The 7108-nt window shown below is 46.2% G+C and overlaps 1 pseudogene; it reads right to left on the bottom strand.

Annotated features, from left to right (window-relative positions):
* Positions 1 to 4950: 4950 nt before the first annotated feature.
* LOC125998908 (calcium-activated potassium channel subunit beta-4-like) lies at positions 4951 to 5477 on the bottom strand (annotated as a pseudogene).
* Positions 5478 to 7108: the final 1631 nt, after the last annotated feature.

Raw genomic sequence — 7108 nt, 5'->3', positions numbered from 1 at the left:
TCAGACCATTGGAGGGTCTGACTATAGTAAAAACAAAACTTATGAACGAATTCTTATGCACACTGCATATATCTTATTTTGCAATGAAGAAACAAAACAGATACAAATACAATATGTGGCCCGTGGGCCATACTTTGAGGACCATTGCCTAGAATGTTGCCAGATTGATGCCTCTCTGCACTCTAATCACAAGTATATCATGCTGAGGGTGGAACCTGCCCTGTTGAGCTTCATCTAAAGTTCTGGTCTCACAGTGCCAGAACCAAAGACCTATGGCTGTGCCATTGCCCTATTTCCAAGACCCTGGGTTCAAAAGTCATCTGTTCTGATGTATCGAAGCTTCTGTCACATGTGTCACTTATGTCATGTGGTGTGTGGGGACATGTCTTCTTAGCAATAGATCTGCATTCTACTGCTTCCCAATGTGGAATCCCAAACTGTTAGCTGTGTTGCCCAAAGAGTCACAGGTACTGGTGTACTGCTGTCACCAGTACTGCTGCCCTCTTCCCAATGCCCTGGACTAGAAAGTTGTCAATACTTGTCTGTCTGCCCTCTATTCCTAGGTGCATCACCCTGTGTTTTGGACCGGCAACCTTGGAGCTGTATCTGCATTATCCAGTCTCCTTATTCAGGACCCAAGTCCTTGAAGCTGCCCACTTCTCAAACCTCTTGGCCATAAATTCATTTGCTCTAATGTCTATCCGACATCCACATTGTAGACCAACCTGTCCTTTTGTAGATGAAACTTCATACTCTAGCCATGAAACATGGGACCCCAGAACCAAAGTTGCACCAATGCCCTCTTTCCAAGTCCTTGGGCTATCATATCACTAGTTATGACAACTTTCTACCCTTTGGATACAGATGTGTCTTTTGGTTGTAGGATATCCACTTCTGGAGATTAGTCTGCAAGTTAAAGCCTCCCATGTGAAAATCATGACCAAGGAGATGTGCTGTTAGCATTTCCCAGTCACTTGGAGAGGAAGTCACTTCTTATTTATGCCCACTGATCTCAGTGCATCAGATTGGAAGTAGGTCCACATGGACCTGCATCTGCGTGCTGCAGCTTCCGAACATGGGTCCAGATATCCTGAAGAGGAACCTCTATACTCTTCCCCAGGTCCTAGGCCAGAACATAATCAGTTTTGACATCTGTCTTCACTCTAATTCTAGGTGCTTATGCTTTATTGCCAGTTAAAGATGCATCAGCATTCTCCTGAACCCACATAGAACTCTAGACCCCAAAACTGTTCCATTACTCATTTCTTGAGCTCCCAAGCCAGCTAGTCGACAGTTTTGATGTTTGTCTGACTTCTTATCCCAGACAATAAGGCAAGGATGAGTCTTGCCCTTTGGGGTCTGAATATGCGTGCTTCAGACTCTCAATGTGGGGCCACAGACATTATGGCTGCACCCCTCCCTCTTTCCATGTCCCTTGGCCAGAAAATCGCCGGTTCTGATGTCTCTCTATCATCAGAAATCACTTACTTCAGGATGATTCCCTTCAAGCTCCATCCTGGAGCTGCATCAGCATGATATAGAATCCCATAGAGGGCCCCTGACCCCTCTATGCACTGGTGGCACTTCTCGAGCTCTGGTTCAGAAAGTCTCCAAGTTGATGTCTCCCTGCCCTCTGATCCCAGGTGCCTTATATTGCAGGTCCAATCTGTCCATATGAAATTTCATTTGCATGATATAGCCACCAAATATTGGTCCAAAGACCCCATAGCTGCACCACTGCTATATTGCCAAGCACCTGAGCAAGAATATCACCAGTTCTGATGTCTGTCTGCATTTTGATCCCAGGTGCTTCATGTCAGAGGTGAGACATTCCCTCTTAAAGTTGCATTTTCCACATGTGAAGCCAGAACCCAAAACTGAGCAGCTGACTTCTTCCCACAATCCTGGACCAGAAAGTTGCAAGTTTTTATGGCAGTCTTCCATCTGGTCACAGGTGCATCACACTGGAGATGGAAAATGTCTCTGGAGCTGCATCTGCATTATACAACCTCCATATTTGGGACCCAGACACTGAAGCTGCAATACTGTACTCTTCACAATCCCCTTGGCCAAAAAGTTGCCAGTTTTGTCATCTGTCTCACCAGGTGTGTCATGCTGAGGATGGATCCTGCCTCCTGGAACTGCACTTGCATGTTCTGGCTTCCCAATGTGGGACACTGCAACCAGTAAATTGTAGTTGCTTAATCATAAGTGCTTGATCTATGATATCACTAGTTCTGTTTTTCATCTGCCCTCTGATCTTAGGTGTATCACAATGGTAATGGAATATTTCTCTTTTAGCTGCATCCCCACGTTCCAGCCTCCCATCATGGGGCTCCAGATATTTACCGTGCTGCTGCTGTGTTCCCATGCTCATCAGCCAGAATGTTGCTATTTCTTATGTCTGTCTGCCCTCTGATCCCAGGTATGTCATATTGGGGTGGTACCTGTCCTCCTTGAGCTTCATCTGTTGGCTCTGGCCTTCCAACATTGGCACTAAAACTCTTTAGTGTGCCATTGCTTTCTTACCAAGCCCCTAGGACAGAGTGTCACCAGTTATGACATCTGTCTGCATTCTAACATGTTATGGTGGCTGTGGGATATCTACTCCTTGAGCTGCATTTACATGCTTCAGCCTCACACATAGGACCACTGACACTGAATCTGTGATACTACCCTCTTCCTAAGCCCATTCACCAGAAGCTCAGTCGTTATACTGTCTCAGTGCCATCTGATTCAAGTTGCATCGTGTTGGCTGTGGGACCTGCCTACCTGGAGCTGCATCTACATTCTTCAGCCTCCCAACTTCTGAACTTGTAGTTGTTCCACTGCCTGATTCCCAAATTTTGATGTCTTTCTGCCCTCTGGTCCCAGCTGTATCATACTGGTCTTGGGAACTTTCACAGCCCTGGCGCTGTATCTGCATGTTCCAGCCTCCCTTTAGTGTGCTGCCGCCCTCTTCACAAAGCCCTTGGCTAGAATGTACCAGTTCTGACTTCTGCATGCACTCTGATCCCAAGTGCACCTGGCAAGTTGTTCATGTACACACCTCGAGCTGCATCTGTATGATTAAGCTTGCCAAGTGAGATGTCTGACCACATTGTAGATGAGCCACTGGCACTCGCCAAGGGCCAGAATGTCATCAGGTCTCACATCTCTTTGACTTCTGATCTCAAGTGTGTCATATGATGTATGAGACTAGCCCACTTGGATACGAATGCTACCCTGTCAATAACAATAACACAAACCTCAGTGTCAAAAAAGGAAAGAGAGAGAAGTAAAATGCCTTCCCCCTGGGCCCAATCGATAGCACAGCGGTAAGACCTTTGCCTTGCACGTGACAAACAGAGGATGGTCCCTGGTTCTAATCTCGACATCCCATATGGTCCCCCGAATGAACCTACCAGGAGCGATTTCTGAGCGCAGGGGCAGTAGTAACCACTGAGTACCGCCAGGTGTCGCCTCCTCCCCCCAAAAAAGCCTGGCCCAGATATATAGCTCAAGGAACTGATCATAAGTTTTGTATAGAACTCAGGGTTCAATCATAGCAACACATGATCTCTTCAAAATCAAAGTAAGAGTAACCATCTAGCACAACTGCATAATGCCCCAAAGCTACACACACACACAGACACACACACACACATATACACACACCACATGAAAATACTACAACCTATTGAGATGGCTTCAAGTTTATTTTTGGTGCTTGAGCCACACCTATTTGGTGCTCTGTGATACTCATAAGTCTGCGTTCAGAAATCACTCCTAGAGATCTGAATGGATCATACGGAATACAGGGCTTCAAAGCCAGATCAACTGCATGCAAGACAAGAATGCTATCTGCTGTATTATCACTGTGGTGTCATGATGACTGCCTTTTTAAAGTTGATTGTTTTCTTTACAAAAGATTTTATAGTTGCTGAAGAGATAGTGGATAGTAAGCTTGCTTTACAAGTCCCAAGCACTGCCAGGCGTGGTGGTGAGGGGAGACAAAACACCCCAATACAACAACAATTTTATTTATAGTAATTTTTTATTTTAAACAATTCTTGAATTTCATTGACCAGCTGATAAAATCCATTTCCTTAATAATAAATGTAATGACCCTTTACAAATATGACCCCCAGCTACAAGCCCACCATTCCTAATTTACCTCATCTTGCCAAGTCTCATTCACTCAATTATTTGTTTGTTTGTTTCTATCAGTTGTGAGACTATGCCTGGCAGTACTCAGGGCTTACTCTGTGTTTAGACTCACTTGTAGAGGTGCTTGAGGGAACATAGATGATGTTTATGATTGAACCATGGTTTGCAGCAAAAAAGTCAAACACTCTACTCTCTCTCTAGCGCCTAATTTCTGTTTTTAAGCCCCAGTTTCTTTACATATTAGCCCCATCTTATAGGCTTTCCCTCCTTATTTCTGGCTAATGAAGTAGTATTTATGATTGAGCAAGCATCTGTTTCCCCTCAATAAATCCTAATTCCTAGAAAGAAAAGCATTTTCCTTATTGTGGGACATTTGTTTATTTGTTTGTTCACCAAACATTGACTAACTGGAAAGCTGGCAATGTGGATTCCTGGAGACAGAATTGAAGATAATATGCTCCATCTTCTTTTTTTTTTTTTTTTTTTTTTTTGGTTTTTGGGCCACACCCGGCGGTGCTCAGGGGTTACTCCTGGCTGTCTGCTCAGAAATAGCTCCTGGCAGGCACGGGGGACCATATGGGACACCGGGATTCGAACCAACCACCTTTGGTCCTGGATCGGCTGCTTGCAAGGCAAATGCCGCTATGCTAGCGCTCCGGGCCCGCTCCATCTCCTTAAGCACAATTGGACTTGACTCGGAAGATCGGTGAAGAAGTGATGTCACTAGATAAGCCTTCCTTGCCCTGTCCCTGAAGCAGAGGTCCACTGTGACTGACTTGGGGAAAGGCAAATGAACTTACTCTACTCAAGGACACCTGTGATAAAATGGAAAAGGTTTCCCAATCGCCAGAAATCTACACCAGGAGAGGTACAGGTTGCTTTCTGCTTTTCCTTCTGCAATTCCACTGCTAGGTATCTTTGATACTGATTAAAATAGCAAAAAGGGGGCTGAGAACCAATCTCATCTTTCCAATACTATTGCTAATTCAGGACCCTTTCCAATTTTCTCTTTCCCAAATATAGAAACACTTGAGGTTGGCCAGCAGCTGGTGCTGGTGGCTGTGCAGCAGTGTCCGCGTGTGCGACTTGCAGTGGTCGACGCAGACTTGCAGTCGGCGCCACGGATGAAGGTGCCCTCCGCCGGCTCCTGGAGATGCTGCACCGACAGCATCATTGCAGTTCACCGCCGTGGCCTGTAGGGCGTGCAGCGCGAGGCTGAGCCACGGGACGAAGAGCGTCAGGAGGGCCGCCGAGATGAGCACCAGGCAAAGCCGCAGGATGTCGTCCTCGGCCTCCGTGTCATCCTAGACCACCCGTAGCAGCGCCATCGCCCTCCAAGCGCGACCGCCCACCGCCCCTTCCCCAGCGAGCGCGCCGCTTGGGGAGTTGGTGGACAGCGAGGGGGCGCCAGACATAGGCGGTGGGCGACACGCCCGGAGCCCCCGAACCCCCCCCCCCGAACCTCCGTGGGTCCCTCGCCCAGCGTGCTGAGCGTTCATAGACGCCCTCCTCGCCCCACTACCCTGAGTCCAGGGCAGCCCTGGAGCCATCACTCCGACCCGCCCCCAGCTGCCCCGCCCGCCCACCCGCTATTAGGCTCCACTCAAGCCAGTGTTTCTCAAATAGTGGGGCGCGCCCCCAGTGGGGGCACGAGGATCCTTAAAGGGGGGCGCAACAAGCTAAGCCCCGTGTTTATGTCTCTGTATGAGACGTCTCTGGAGCTGAGGGTTGCCGTGTCCTGCTTCAAACCCCGCTTCGAAAAGCTATGCATTGCAAAACGTGCTCATTGGAGACATTCATCCAGACATCACCTCTGATGAAAATATCAGCTCAAATTATTTTGTACATTTTTGTTTGGCAGGTTAAAGTTTTTTTAATAATAAAGTTTTAATAATAATAAAAGTTTATAATAAAGTTTTTATTATTAATAAAGATTTTTTTGCAGGTTAACGATTTTTTTCCATTCGCGCGGGGGCGGCACGAAAAATGTTTTCTTCTTCCTAGGGGGGCATGACAGAAAATAATTGAGAAGCTCTGACTCAAGCACCTGAATGGAGCGCACTAGGGCTCAGGGTCGCCCTAAAGTTGATTGAAGTTCTGCGCATTGAAAATTCAATTAGGACTGGGCCAGAGGGTGGCGCAAAGATTACCACCAGTAGGGAGCTTGCCTTGCTAGTAGCCTACCCAGATTCAGTCCCCAGCACTCTTATGGTGCCTTGAGAACTCATAGGAGGAATTCCTGAAGATGGAGTCTGGAGGAAGACATGAGAACCATAGGGTTTGTCTCAAAAGGCAGAAAATAAAATTAAAGATATAACTTTCATTCTTCATCAAAAAAGGCAGTTTCGCTATACACTTTGAAGTAAATTACAGGATCCTAGGTTCAATCCTCATAGATTCCTATATTTTAACTTACAAAGAGGAAACAGCAAGAGTTGAGAAAGTGTGTAGATAAATAAAAATATTCATAAATTTCCAGGGGGCCAGAGCAGTGGCACAGCTGATAGGGTATCTATCTTGCACATGGTAAACTAGGAGGAACCTTGGTTAGATTCCCCGGCTTCCCATATGGTCCCCCAAGCCAGAAGCTCTTTCAGAGCACAAAGCTAGGAGTCATGAGTGAGAGTCACTAGGTGTTTCTCCCAAAAAAAAAATACAAAACAAAACGACGAAACAAAAAAACCCACACTAACAAAAATACAATTAAGACTAAAATGTGAAATTATGGTGAAAATGAACATTTTGCTATTTCAGACATCTGAATAGCTCCTTATAGTATTGAAAGTTAAAGGAACTTGTGTCTGGAGTGATAGTACCACCAGTGGGATTCTTGCCTTGCTAATAGCCTACCCAGATTCAATTCCCAGAAGTCCTATGGTCCACGGAGAACAAGTAGAAGAAATAACTGAAGACAGTCAGGAGGAAGCCCTTAGCACCATTGGGTTTGTCTCAAAATGAA

Source organism: Suncus etruscus, chromosome X (assembly GCF_024139225.1).
Source record: "Suncus etruscus isolate mSunEtr1 chromosome X, mSunEtr1.pri.cur, whole genome shotgun sequence".
In the NCBI taxonomy this organism is placed as follows: Eukaryota; Metazoa; Chordata; class Mammalia; order Eulipotyphla; family Soricidae; genus Suncus; species Suncus etruscus.
This window is presented reverse-complemented; position numbering and strand designations above follow the sequence as displayed.